Source organism: Nilaparvata lugens, chromosome 2, assembly GCF_014356525.2.
Source record: "Nilaparvata lugens isolate BPH chromosome 2, ASM1435652v1, whole genome shotgun sequence".
Classification (NCBI taxonomy): Eukaryota; Metazoa; Arthropoda; class Insecta; order Hemiptera; family Delphacidae; genus Nilaparvata; species Nilaparvata lugens.
Window position 1 is genome coordinate 87,715,135 of NC_052505.1, and position 16,411 is coordinate 87,731,545.

The following is a 16,411-nucleotide window of genomic DNA, read 5'->3' on the forward strand; positions in this document are numbered from 1 at the left end:
TTATGTGCTTGAGTTTTACTTGTAAATCTATATTATTACAGGTTCAATACAGATTATATCAAGGCAATAATATTCTGTTTCAATTATTTTCTGTTTTGAACACATGAACAATAACATTAAACAACTGGCATTATTTTTTACAGGAGAGACTGTTTCACATCAGATTACTTCAAAGGTTGCATAGATGTCTTACTTCTACAAGATGAAATGGAGAACATACAAACATGGATAAAACAGTTACATGGGGCAGATCCCAAACTTTAGGTACATACATGCATATCTTATTTTCATCTTGTCTTACATTAAATTCATTCAAGTCACTAACAATTTATTGGGCTACTTATTTATAACATACCTTATATTTTCAACTCTTTGTCATCCAAGTAATTAATTTCTTGTCACTAACATTAATTTCATCACTAACATGCATAATCATAAAAACTTCTCATCTAATCAAACATTTTTATTTCCATTCATTGACATAGATATTAATTTGATACAAGTTTCGTCAAATCCCAAGTTTTCAAATGAAAAAATGTTTTTCATTGAATGTAATGGTTTTCAACCATTGAATGTAAATAAATTCGAATTGATATTTCAAATTCACTTGATGATAATGGTCATAAGTCCGAAAATGCATCCATTTATGTGGAAAGCCATATTTGTGAACTTCCTGCTGCAGCTATTCAATTCATGTTATGACACATTCAAGTTCCAATAATCCATATCACTTCGATTGAAATTTAGGAACTACAAATATACTATTTCAATAATGCATGAAAATTACAGTGTAGTCACTAATTATACATTTACATAGTGAAATCACAACTAACATGATAATAGAACTTTAATACTGGATATAAAATAAATGAATAGGTAACTGAAAACTCTTATTGACAATACTGTTAATCTAAACGATGATAAATCGATTAAATTATTGATAATTTTTTCAAATAATACTTTTCTTTCTAAAATTCAGTTCCATTGACAAAAGAATATGGTTTTCATTTGAGCATCTCAATATCTCAAGGCTGAACTTGCTAAATGATCGCCCAATAAAATGCAGTTAGAAGCTGGTTTCAAATTATCAGTCCACCTCTATCAAACTATATAATGGTCTTATGGCATATACCTTTTCTTCATTTAATAGCATGCTGTCATATTTTGCAAAAATAAGAGGCATAACATGCTGGGAAAACATATTTTTCAAAATACCGCAACTTTTGCATGAAAATACGACTTGCAAGAACAGTAATTTCTGATAAAACAATGTTTCTCAGAAATATATTACTTCAAATCACTATATTATACTCATGAAATATACTTCAATGAAAAGACTTGTCCCTTCTTGTAGTATATTTTCAAAATTATTGCATTGTTGAAATATACAATCCACAATCTTCACTACAGCTAGAATATAATAATGCTATATATAACATACAGGCTTATGAGAAAATACAGTTTCTAAAATTAAAATAAATTAGGGAATTAGGACTATGTATTGTTCCTTCACAAATAAAATAATGATTACTGTTCATTACCAAGTATAGTCTTGTCAATTTAAAAGATAATAATTGATCGAGCGAGAGAGAACTCTTTTCTGTTTCCAATTATTATTAATTAGTTATTAATTCTCAATTATTATTTCTAATTTTGCAGGTCCAACTGCTTCGACAGTCCTTACTTCAATGGCTGTCTTGGAGCACTGCTATTGTCTGATGAACAAGAGAAGTACACTCAAATGGTCGAATTCTTGGGAAAGAAGTGAGACCCTGATCTATTCTAGTCGAAGAAGGAATTCATCATTGTACCTTAATTGTATAGTGGTGGACATACATCTATTATTTGTAAAAATATACAGTATTTATAGTTGTTAAAATAAACCTACGGAATTGTACACAAACATAGAATTGTTGTGTTCTAACTTATTTATTATGTAGCTTAAGCTTTTGTCCTGTATTTTTTAATTTTGTGAGTTTGTATTGTGTTTCATGTTCAATGAACATGTTTGTTGAGTTGAGATTAATGTTTTCGCTAATGTATCAATACTTCAGACATGATATTCATGAGATTTCAAGAAATGATCAATGTGAACTAGCCTAAATCATCCTTTCAATGCAATCTCACTCCCAAGGAGCCATAACGATTGCTTAGATTTCAGAGAAAGATGTAATGTTAGAGTGAGTGAGAGAATGTGTGAATGAATGGAAAAGTATATGAAAGTGAGTGTGAGATGAGAATGTAAGTGTTATACCGTAGAGAGGGAGAGAGATAGGAAATAGATGATGATTAGAAAACTCTGTCAATTTTTGGGCGATTATGGTTCATGGGTCCAAGCACAGGGGTGAACTGTTATTTACAAGGATTAGTGATTGATATATAAATGATCAAACGTCATACAACCCAAGTGATAACACTTTAGAGGTCTGGGTTGCGCGACTTTACAGTCATCCTTATATAAATAAAATTTTCAGTAACAGAAAATCTGAACGAAATGAGATCAAGACTATTAGCTTCAAAGTTTCTATCCATTTAGAAAAATATTCAAATGAACTTCAAGTGTCCTAACATGGAACGTATCATTGCTACATCAATTATTAGAAAATGTATCAATTGATAATTATCAATTATACTTATGTACTTTTGAATACATAAATATTTTAAGTTCTGTTTACCCCTGTGCTCGAAGAGATGCAAAGACTAAGAAATGACTCGACCATTTAATATGACCATGAGAAATAATAACTTTTTGGAATAAACTTCATTTTATAGTTTTTAATACATTTCAGCCCGAGTGACTATATCGAACAAAATCAGTGCCGTGAAAGCACTAAAACTAGATTATTCTACTAGCCTACGATAAAAATAAGATATTTGTCTGTAATATAAACAATGACAAATCAATTATTGTCTTGTGAAAATACTGTAACATAAATCATGAGCTCCAATCTTACCATATTGTCTCTTGAACATACTTTTATTTCATGTAAATCATGTTTTGTTTGTAATGTTATTCATATAAGTTTTTGTATTATAATTATTATGAAACTATCATTCCAATTTTGGAACTATATCAGTATTTTGTATATTGTTAAATGAAAATCATCTACCTGACACTCCAGTTTGAATTTTGAAACATACCTATATATTTTATTTATTTGTCTGCCAATTTTATCCTCAATCAGATTTCGTCTATTGATACGAAGTACAATTTTAAAATTGTTCAATATCCATTTGATTTGAATTCAGAAATTCCTAGATTTCTTCTATTATTTTATTGATTTGAATATCTTATAACCATATAAGTTTGATGTTACTAGGATGTCCAAAGAGAAACAAATATGTATAATTATATAAGTAGAATTGGTGTTCCAAGATTTTTTGGCTGCATTAAAATCTGTCCGCTAATTTGTCGAAAGAATTGTGTTTCATTAGTAAAAAATTCATACTGCTTTGAAATACAGTGTTATTTTGAACTGTACTGCTATTACATTTTTTTAAATTTCCGACATAGATATTATGATGACTGTTGTTTTTTTTATCCTACTTTATGCTTAATGCAAAACATAGTGTTATGAAGAAATACAACATAAGAAATTGTAAGTTGGATACCAAGAGCCAGTGCATCTTAGCTATTTTGTATATTTGGATGAATAAAGATTATTTATTTTATGAATCTATGTTGCCGCCTTATTTACAAAACTAAAATAGTTTATCTCGATCATACCATATCAAACAATAACGAAAATTAATATGCTTTCATTATTAAGAAAATTTATTGAAATGTGGGGCGGTTCATTAAAAAAAGAATCAGATTGTTTTTAAAATTTATTTGGGATTGATAATCTGTTGAAGATGATTACTTTATTTCATAAGAGATTATTGCGAATTAATTATTATTAATTCATTCTTGGAGTTTTATAAACCTTGCATCACTTTTCGAGTAGATATTGAATTGAATTCATTACAACCCAATTATTCATGCTTCTTATCTCTCTCTATCTCTTTTAAAAGGTATAGGCTGGATGAATTTTATTTGTGAAAATGAACCTGAGTCAAAGATTATATCAAACTCAATCAACAATGAGAAAAACCATGTCATTTTTCAAAACATTTTGATGTTGTATTATGTTTATTAATTTTTGGATAACTTAATCAAAATGGAGAGAGACTATTATACATTATTCAAGTTTTATATAGCTATAAAATCATATGAATAGCATCATAAAAATCATGTGAGAGTTTTTAAACTCTTCACATCCATATAATAAAATAATCTGTAACTTACATGAAATTTTATAATATTTCAAGATAGAAATTGGGTAGAGGAGAGTCCAAATTATACAAACTCAAGACATTCTCCAAGGTTCAAACCACTTAATGGCTGTTCGGTTTAAGGCTGGTTCTTTTTTATATTCAAATTGGATAATCTTTTTCAATATAATTATTGTTTTATAAGAGGGAGAAAAAGTGGCTACTGAAATTTTTAAGTGGTCTAATAAGCGAGTTATGGGTTGTTGAAGTGCTAACTTTCCAGATTCCGTTTTCTTTCCAGATCATAAACGGTTTCGACTATATTATTAGAACTTCTCTTAGAAATTCAAAAAAGTATCTTCCCAAACTAAAACATTTTATTCTCCATATTGTTCATAACTAAAAAAGTAACATTTTTTGTAAATTCGATAACTTGTTTATTTTGGCATTAATCGCGGAAAAACGCACATTAGAACAAAGCCAATGATAATATAGTACCGTACTGAATGTATTGAAAAAAAACTCCAATGAAAAATTAGAAACCGGTTATGATCTGGAAAGAGAACGGAGTTAGCACTTTCAACAACTCATAACTCGCTTATTAGACCACTTAAAAATTTCAGTTGCCACTTTTTCTCACTCTTAAGCAAGCAATTTCTGTATTTTTATATCTGGTTATTTCTATATCTGGTTATTTATGTTCAACGGATCTCGAAAACGGCTCTAACGATTTTCACGAAATTTGGAACATAGTAGGTTTATTATATAAAAATTTGATTGCACTATGTCTCATCCCTGGGAAAACTCGCTGAAGGACATTAAAAAGATAATTCATCCTTGGAAGAACAGATGTCTGTATAATTTCGTCGTCTGTCGATAACAGAAGATGCGTGGGCCTGTGTGGGAGATCTGTGTAATCATTCAATCAGCTTACTGTATCTCGCGAAAAATTTTATCAAAATAATCGATTTGTTGACATGACATGGTTTATTACTCTAAATTAGAGTATATCATAATATTCAAAGTTATAATCATTATTTTACAGTTTTAAGTGATTAGTGAGTGTTATTTTGTTATTCAATTTGGTTTGTAAACAATCTAAATTAGAACTTTTCTGTTTTTAAATATTTTGACTCAAAATAGGACCTGAATTCAAGTGTATGAGGACCTAATTCAATAACATAACCTACTTTTTGGACCATTTATAGTGTATAAATCGAAATTCGGGGAAGAAACAGTTTTGAGCTGTACCTGTTTGTCCTTCCCCAATCATTTTGAAGAATTGTGCTCTGTTTATCAATAAATAAATAACGAGCGAAGCTCGGTGCCCCGATATTAATGATCTTAACAGTTATATTAAAAAAGATTATCCAATTCAAATAACAAAAAAGTGTAGGCCTACCAAACAGCCTTGATAGATAAATGAATAAATTTTATAAATTGAGTTACAAATATGAAGAAAAAATTGTTCATCAAATTAATAAATTTAATAATAGAAGTAGAGCTTTCATGAGAGATAACTTATGGTGATTTTACACCAAGCCGGGGCAAGACCAACTATTATAGAACAACTTATTCAGTTGGTCTTGGCCGGGGACACGACCACTACCACCTAGATTTACAAAATTAGTAAATTTAATATAGGTGTAAATTTAGGTGGCAGTGACACGACACAATATTGGGCAACCAAATAGTAAATACCCTGCGCATGTACAAAATGTCGGAAGCATCTGGTGTGACATGGCGATGGTCACTTCCTTCAATGCTAAAGTCTTCCCACTCGGTCGGAGCGGTCATTATGTCCGATCGTGTCCGGCTTGGTGTGGCATCACCCTTAGAGTGCAGTACAATGAATTACTGTGTAGTTACTCACCTAATGACCTGTATTTTTTTCAATTGCGGATGTTGCCTACATAAGCTTTTTCTATGTCGGTGTGTAAATCTGCGTTTACACCGAAGTTATTAACAAAATGTTTATTTCTCCATCCTTATAGATTCTATTAGATTGAACGGAACTTGACAAACACATATTCTCATCATGTGTATGTTATATGATTCTATGAGAATTCATATGAGATTCTATGATTCATGATGAGAATATGTGTTTGTCAAGTTCCGTTCAATCTAATAGAATCTATATATAAGGACGGAGAAATAAACATTTTTTACTTCCCATAGGTAAGGAAAGTATTGCTTTCCGAAAAAAATTAAAGTACCCCAATTTCTATACTTTTCAAGGTCCCTGAGTCCAAAAAATTGGTTTTTGAGTATTGGTCTGTATGTGTGTGTGTGTGTGTGTGTGTGTGTGTGTGTGTGTGTGTGTGTGTGTGTGTGTGTGTGTGTGTGTGTGTGTATGTGCGTCTGTGTACACGATATCTCATCTCCCAATTAACGGAATGACTTGAAATTTGGAACTTAAGGTCCTGCTTACAATATAAGGATCCGACACGAACAATTTCGATTAAATACAATTCAAGATGGCGGCTAAAATGGAGAAAATGTTGTCAAAAACAGGGTTTTTCGCGATTTTCTCGAAAACGGCTCCAACGATCTCGATTAAATTTATACCTAAAATAGTCATTGATAAGCTCTATCAACTGCCACAGATCCCATATCTGTAAAAACTTCAGGAGCCCCATCTATGGAAAGTTTGATTTTAGATTCCGAATTATCAGGCTTCAGATACAATTTAAACAAATAAATTCGAGTGGAAAAGATTGAGCATGAAAATCTCTACAATTAATGTTCAGTAACATTTTCACCTAAAATTGAAAATAAGCTCGAAATTCGAGAAAATTTTATTATTTCATTTGCAAACTGTTGATTCTATTGAATCATTCACTATGAAGAGATAGCTGACTTCGTGTGTCTCCAGCGTTATTGTCCTGTCACCAGCTGGCTTGGATCTTTGAATAGTAGACTTGAGATGCGCGTGAACACTAGCTTCAGGTGATCAATTCTCATAACGGCAAGGAAAGTTGTGTGAGTGCGCCACACCAGATTTTTTGTTAATAAATTCGGTGTAAATGCGGCTTGTAATGGAATGAGTGCTGAATGGTGATTGATGAGATGATCAAACGTCCATGCCTACCGTTAGGATTCGAACCCACGAACAGGCAGTGCCAGCACCCTAGACAACAATCTTGCCGGCCAAATCAAAACAAAGTTATGAATAGTTCGCAGCAAGTTGAAAATATCTGCCATAACAATATTAAAAAAATGGATATATTATCTATTTAATCTAGTAAACTTTTTTCAGAGTAGTTTGTTACAAAACCCTTTTTTGTACACTCAAACATAACACGTTTATTGTACGGTAACTTGATAGTAGAAAACACTTTTACTTTGAAGGTACCTATTTTAAGTTATTGTATTGTCTTAAATGGAGAAATTTTGAAACCGTTGCTATATAGAATTACATGGGATCCAACTGATAAAAGAAGATTACTATCTAGTTCAACACAATTGTTTTGTATGGATCAAAATTATTATATTTTCAAGACAATTTGATAATTATTATCAAATGAAATATTTCATATTAAATAAAAATACTAAGAAATTGTCAAAAATCACAATTTTATTGAAAGTTAGAAAGACCGGTTTCGGTTGTTACACCATTGTCAATCTCTGATAGACAATGAGTCTAAAATCTCTGAGTTTATCAGAGATTGACAATGGTGTAGGCCTAACAACCAAAACCGGTCTTTCTAACTTTTAATAATCTGTGGTTTTTGACAATTTCTTAGTCTTTTTCTTCTTATCTTCCAACTACATAAAAAGTGAAAACATTTCACTTCTCTTAGCCACTAACACGAAAGTCTTTGAGGCTGCTGTCGATAATTACATTATTTTGTCAATAATTATTCACCTACAGAGATATTCTTATTCTTGAATATTTGTTGACAATTTTTCACAAAGTCCACGAGGATTGTCTAGAAGCATCCTCGTACCGTACATGGTATGCAGTATGAAGCATACCGTACCGTACTCAAGTTACAAGCTCTGGGTTGAGGATGTTAGGCAAGACTGCGGTAAGTAAAGTTTTCCAGAGTGTTAAACAAGGAGTGGAAATATTAAAATTTTAAATAATATTCAAATACCTAGTACAAAAGAGTACCTATATAAATTACCAATCCAGTTTACATATTAACGATGTACAATAATAATTATTGTTAAATTTATAGTTAATAGTTAAGCAATTATTGCTCGAATATTAACTATAAATTTAATTGTAGCTCTCCAATGTTTTATTTAGTTTGTATGAGTTCCAAGAACTATATGGGTCTGACTATACACCGTACAAAATAACTTCTGACTTGGAGAAATATGTGGCGCAGAAATGGAGGGAGATCAGCCAATTACAGTGATGGATAGAGTCATAGGTAGAAGCGCAGTTGCCAATTTGTCGATTAGAGTCAGTCGACTGAAGGATTCCAGACAGGAAACTACGTAAGTTTAATATTAGCGCTTGAATACTCACGAGAAATTAGAGGAAGGCTGGCCGGTTGAAACGGCAACTATGTAGCCGTTGTATCCCTAACTCTGTATGCCTTCTCTGCTGCGCATGTCCCTCCCAAGTCAGAAGTTATTTTGTACAGACTATCAGTACATCATGAAGCTGGGATACAACATGTATTAGTATCTGTATAAACGAGACCGGCATAATAGTGAAAATATAATTTTGAAATCGGATGATTTCCACTCAGCCACTATCACCCAAAGTTAAAGTTGTAAATCTAGATGGTACGGTAGTGATTAGTGATTCAGTCTGGCTGAGAAAGTATGAATAGTCTCAATAGAGCTTATAGGAATAATATTTTCACTGTACCGGATACGTTCACTGATATGTGGGGAGTATATATATATATAGGGGAGTATGATATTATATTCATTTATTGGTTAAATAATAATAATCATAGGCTACTAACAGTATAATAATATAAATTATTGATTTATTGATACACTATTCATTGAGATGATTGGGGGAGGACCAAACAGGCACAGCCCAAAACTGTTGATAGGCTTTTGATTCAAAGTGGTTCAAGTATATAACATAGTGAATCAGTGGATAGATTCATATGACTACTGGTCCAAATTTCAAAGAATAGGTAATCACGCATGATAGAAAATGAAGAAATTTCCTGGCTGGAAACTATAGTAGGATTGGAGGCTCTAGTCTTATACCCTCTGAATATTATAACTTACACCCTCAAGTAGAAGAGTAAATAAGGGTTTCTAGGGAGAATGCAATTGAGAAATTTGAACAAACAGATTTGTCACTATGAGTGAAGATTGTTTGTCTAAACATAGTAAAATTCTCCCAAACAGTTCCGATAAACATGATTGGCAAACTTTTGCACCACAGCTCTTTTATTTGGAATATTGTGATTGTTGTTTTGCATTTGTTCATTTGTATTTATCTATGATTTATTAATTACATCAGTATGGACCCAGCAATATTTTATGACAATAAAACTAATACCATAGAGAAACAATAGCTTAAGTAGATATCCCATGGTATAGGGCGTTTATGTCACAACTTTTACTGTTAACTCAAGCCGATTACTGTTAATTATTGTCGATTTTTACTGTTTTGGCGGGGTGAGAGTGTATGAACGGCACAATACAAGAGACTACCAGCGTCACACAGCTTCAAGGGAAAGAACTACGGGGACTATCGGCTTGAGATAACAGTAAAAGTTGCGACATAAACGCCCTATTATACCATGGGATATCTATACTTATGCTATTGTTTTTCTATGCTAATACCAAACACTATCACATCTTTCAAGTAGAAATTTCTGCATATTGAAATATTATTTTAAAAAATCAGTAGTATCGTATACATAATCTTTATTATCCAATACACAAAATATTCTCAAATGAATACAAATTTAATTACTAAAATCATCTACATTCAAGTATAAAAATTTACTTGTATAATCACAATTTATTATATTCTTACAAAATATTATAATGCACTAAATTCATCTAATCATTACAATTTATTTGAGCCAATGGAAAAATATCACTTTTCATCAGTACAGATAAAAGTTAACAGACCAAGTGACTAACAATTTATTGGGCTACTTATCCCTAACATACCTTATTTTGACCACATTTTCGTCCAAGTAATTGATTTCTCGTCACTAACAAGCATAATCATCAGAACTTCTCATCTAATCAAACATTTTTATTTTCATTCATTAACATAGATATTAATTTAATACAAGCTCTATCAAATCCCACGTTTTCAAATGAACAAATAATATGACAATGTTCATATATCCGAAAATGCATCCATTTATGTAGAAAGCCATATATTTGGGAATTTATTTCTGCAGCTATTTTATTCATGCTATTACACATTCAAGTTTCAATAATCCATATCACTTCGATTCAAATTTAAAAACTACAAAAATATACTATTTCAATAACGCATGAAAATTACAGTATAGTCACTGATTTTATATTTACATAGTGGAATCACAACTAACATAATAATAGAACTTAATACTGATTATAAAAAAATGAATAGGTACGGTAACTATATTTCTATATTTTCAAAATATTGCATTGTTGAAATATACAATTCCACAATCTTCACTACAGCTAGAATATAATAATGCTATTAATATATTATAACAAAGGCTATGAGAAAATACAGTTTCTAAAATTAAAATAAATTAGGGAATTAGGACTATGTATTGTTCCTTCACAAATAAAATAATGATTACTGTTCATTACCAAGTATAGTCTTGTCAATTTAAAAGATAATGATTGATCGAGCGAGAGTAACTTAGTCTTTTCTGTTTCCAATTCGATTAAAATCATATTGAGTTACTAATTAATAATTTTCACTTTATTAATTCTCAATTATTATTTCTAATTTTGCAGGTCCAACTGCTTCGACAGTCCTTACTTCAATGGCTGTCTTGGAGCACTGCTATTGTCTGATGAACAAGAGAAGTACACTCAAATGGTCGAATTCTTGGGAAAGAAGTGAGACCCTGATCTATTCTAGTCGAAGAAGGAATTAATCATTGTACCTTAATTGTATAGTGGTGGACATATATTTTCATTTTCATTCATTGACATAGATATTAATTTAATACAAGCTCTATCAAATCCCACGTTTTCAAATGAACAAATAATATGACAATGTTCATATATCCGAAAATGCATCCATTTATGTAGAAAGCCATATATTTGGGAATTTATTTCTGCAGCTATTCTATTCATGCTATTACACATTCAAGTTTCAATAATCCATATCACTTCGATTCAAATTTAAAAACTACAAAAATATACTATTTCAATAACGCATGAAAATTACAGTATAGTCACTGATTTTATATTTACATAGTGGAATCACAACTAACATAATAATAGAACTTTAATACTGATTATAAAAAAATGAATAGGTACGGTAACTAAAAACTCTCATTGACAATATTCTTGATCTAAACGATAATAAATTGATTAAATTATGGATAATTTTCCAGATTTCTCAAATAAGACTTTTCTATCAAAAATTCAGTTTCATTTACAAAACATTATGGTTTTCATTTGAGCATCTCAATATCCCAAGGCTGAACTTGCTAAATGATCGCCCAATAAAATGCAGTTAGAAGCTGATTTCAAATTATCAGTCCACCTCTATTAAAATAGATATGGTCTAATGGCATACACCTTTCCTTCGTTTAATAGCTGTCATGTTGTGCAAAAATAGAAGGCTTTAATGATAACTTGCTGTATTTGAGTGCTAATTGACAGTTAGTGATCAAGAAAGAATCAAGATGTAAGGGCTGTGTCAAGGATTTCTATGGTCTGCAATTCTGCTCAACATGATAATAAAATGTGGTTTCTTAAATTGGAGTTATTTTTGAAACAAGTACTTGGAGATTGTGCTTGTGAGAAGTCATGTATGAGAAATGACCTAGAAATATTACTTCATTTCAATATATGTAATTTTATTTCGTGATTATAGACATCATAATGATTAGGTACTCTAAAAAAACTTGAAATTTTGCTGGGAAAACATATTTTTTTATAATATTGCAACTTTTGCATGAAAATACGAGTGATATGGTATGATATGGTAATACACTAAATTCATATAATCATTACAATTTATTTGAGCCAATGCAAAATATCACTTTTCTTCAGTAGAGATAAAGTTAACAAATCAATCAGTGTCTGAGCTCCTTGAGTTTCTGAATGATTCTAGAAGTAAGCAATATTATTTGCTCCGTCTTATTTGGATTCATTTGCTCACAATTTATAGAGGTACATTTTTTTCATTCTATAAATGAATGGATGCAATATCTCTCTCTATCAATAGCTCAACTGAGCCCAGTTTATGTTGTCAAAATTTTAAATAATATTCCTTCTATTTGACAAGCCAAAGTCTTACTGATTCTATAAGCAAATATCCAACCGATCTGTGTTTTCCGTTTACCAAGTCTATGATCATACTAACATAATTCTTTCTGATAATAATCACTTCATAATTCATTAAACAATAAAAATACTAATTCCTTCAATTTGTTAAGTCATAGCTCAGCTCAAGATGGGTGGACAAAATCACAAATATTATTGTTTCCATACCATTTTTCTTGACGAGATCAATCATGTACTGAAATTCGCAAGAAGTGAAGGTGAAAAGAATCAGTCCTTACTGGTTCTGTAATATACAAACTTCATCTCCTCTAAATCTGATTAGTTCAAGTATGGCTACTTGACTACCACATGGAGAATTAATCTATAATTATTATTAAACGAAAATCTCAATTAAATGCAGTAAATCACCCCGAAGACTTCTGCTACCGCAAATATTGACAACAGGGTAAACAACTATAGTGAGGTTTACGTTATAATGGCAGTGGAAAAAGATTGAAGAACAATGTTGCCCATCCTCATTTTGTCAATGTCTTCTATGGACGGTAGCTGATACAGGTTTATTGATGTAATATTAACTGTTCATTCTCCTTCAAAATAATCAATTATATTTCATTGAGCAAGAAATTATATTTTTCAATAATTTCATAATGCATTTTCATAGGCTAATTAAGATGAAATATTTTGTTAATTAATTATTAATTCTACATTGTTGAAAGAGGATCTGGCAACAGATGAAAGCAAGAAAGAGATAGCGCTATCCGCTTTGTTGAATGATATACAAGGATAGCAATACCATTGCTAATCAAACACTGCCATTATAACGTGAACTTCACTATAGATAAAAAATCGATGAGCGCTACTATACAAAAATTATTTGTCAGCCCGGGAATCGAATTTCCATCTAGCTGCTTACCCTGTTGTCAATATTTGCAGTAGCAGAAGTCTTCGGGGTGATTTACTGCATTTCATTGAGATTTTCGTTTAATAATAATTATTTATTGATTAGCATTTGAACAAATGCAATTTCCAATTTGTTTCCATCTGGAGAATTTAATCTGATACTTAAATTTATTAATTGTTTTCTGAAGCTTGTATAAGAATAAATTAAATTATCTGATAGCAATATTGAATGAGGATAACTAATACCAAACACCATCATATAATTATTTCAAGTAGAAATTTCTGAATAATTGAATATAAAGGTATTTTTTAAATGGTTATAAAATTCAGTAGTATCGTAAACAGAATCATTATCTAATAGCCTACACTAAATGTCTAATAAATAAAAATTTAATCACTAAAATCATCCTCATTCAGGAATGCTCTTAATGGCAATTATTTTCTTATAAAATAATACACTAAATTCATCTAATTATCACAATTTATTTTTGAGCCAATGCAAGAATTGCATTCATCTTTCTTCATTAGACATAAACATAGAAGTCAACAGATCAATCAGTGTGTGAGCTCCTTCTATTTCTGAATGAGTCTGGTAGTAAGCAATTATTTGCTCCCTCTTATTTGGTTCGATTTGTTTACAATATAAAGGCATACTGTATTCGTGCAGCATTGTATAAATGAATGGATGCATATCTCTCCAGCATCATCCACATAGTAACAGACTCGATGGATAATAGAGATTCAACACATTTGGTTAACCCAAGGCGGTCACATTCCTTGACAAGAGCAACAAGCTATCATAGCCAAATGCCTGTTCGAGTTTCGGTAAGTTGTTGTCAATGAACGATAGAAACCTTTTTTCAATTCCATGCACGAATTTTTCTATTCTCTGCAGAAGGCACATGTCATGTTTCTTACTTTTCATGTAATAGATGTCATAAACATCAACGTTGAGATAGTCCACATCATTTTCAAATTCGGAATAGATCTTGAGCAGCTTGGGGTAGTGGGCGATATTGACAGGAGGGTTTGAGTCGGTTGTGGGAATTGTGAATTCCAGTTCACCACTGCATGTGTTCAATGACACCAGCTGTCTGAATAAGTACCTCAATTGGAATGCAACTGGCATTTCATCACCTTTCCGGGGCACAATGTAAGGAGATAGTTCAATGTTCCTTCCAAATGGTCTTCGATATATTGTCTCCCAGCGAAAGCCACACAGGTTAGTTTTGTCAACTACTTTCATAAGAGATTGGAATCCTGCATATCCTATTTCGTTTCCATGCAGATCGATGTAGGTTAATGTTGGTAAATATTGAAGGACTTCTGCAAGCAATTGCCGTGCTACCAATTTTTCCTTAAATCGGTTGGAATAGCATTCCACCTATTAACCTAAGGAAATTATCGGCTCCAATGTAATAGATTCTGATAAACTATGAATGGATCTATCGCTATGAATGAGAAATCCAGTTTTCAGAGCAAATGAACTTTATCTTCAAAAGAATTTTGGCAATATACACAAATACACAAAGAACAATATATTACAAGCCTAAGCATCTAGAGTTACTACGAGCTAAATAGGTTTGTAGTTGCTAATCCAGTTTGTAGTTGAAAAACAGTGGCTATTGGCTTGTATACACAAATAGCAATATACGGACAAAATAGAACACTATAAACTGTTTAAAACTCAATTTAAAACATTAATAATCACTTAAATAAAATTATTCAGAGAGCAAAAATTACAACACACACAGCCAGCCATTTTTCTAGAGAGGAAGAAGCCACAGGAAAAGCTACAAGTCAGGAAGAGAGCAAAAGCTTCTAGACACTTCAACGTTACAGACACGTCACCAAAAAATTATAAATTACAAGTTAGAATTCACATTTTATATTTGTTCTCATAAAACTTTATTTTGAAACTATTATTTTAAATTTTATATATCATCTCGATTTAAATAAACCATTTATCTATTAATTCTGTTAACCCAGCCTCGGTGACACCATGGAACAATGCAACAATCATTTACAATAAAAAATTCTCAGTTGAAAAGTTGTTCGTATATCGATGACTCTGATATTTACTATAAAGTTTCATAGATCTCGAATTGAAGATCGATTCCAATGTGAGAAAAATGTAATATTACACAATTCAGCACTTCTCGCTTCCAATTTGTTATTGGACAAATTCAAAGACATCAAATAATTTTTATTGCTTTATTCATGCTGTTTGACTTCAAAGCTGCAACAAGACATTCGAATTGGTCATCTTCCATATTATTATTACTTAGATCAAGATACATGATATTGCTGAAACGGAGTTCTTGAAGATCTTTTAATTTGAGGTTCTGTATATTTTGAAGCCGTAATTCAATAATTTTCTCTCCATTTCCACCAGGTGCATTTTCAGTACGTGTTCCATTCAACTTCAATTGAGAAATATTTCTGAATATAAAGTATGGAAAGCTAGAATGTTGAACCATTTCGATTTCACTGATGTTGATGTTACTGAAATGAGTCATGTTAGCTAGATTGGAGTCAACATGATCATTGACCCGGATGAACACCTTCCTCATTTCAATTTTATTACCTACATAATCAATCAAATGATGGATACTTACTTCAGAGGACGTTCGATAGACTTCAATAATACAATCTGGATACTTGCACAAATAAAAGTGATTTTGAGGGTCATCACTTTGCAATTGAAATTGAACAATGATGTGTACTTTTTATGATATCAGCCAAGTAAAACACATTACAACAAATGTCATTACCGTTGAGATTGAGTGTGGTAACTTTTGTATATGGCAAACTCAGTATGATACTCATCAAGCTTTTGCATGATAAACCATTA

At 31.2% G+C, this 16,411-nt stretch overlaps 1 long non-coding RNA gene across 1 annotated transcript; it reads left to right on the forward strand.

Annotated features, from left to right (window-relative positions):
• The first annotated feature begins 92 nt into the window (after window positions 1-92).
• Window positions 93-3,680, forward strand: LOC120350026. The gene is made up of 2 exons (XR_005570579.1): window positions 93-264; window positions 1,660-3,680. It is a non-coding gene; the product is annotated as an uncharacterized LOC120350026 (long non-coding RNA).
• The last annotated feature ends 12,731 nt before the right edge of the window (window positions 3,681-16,411 follow it).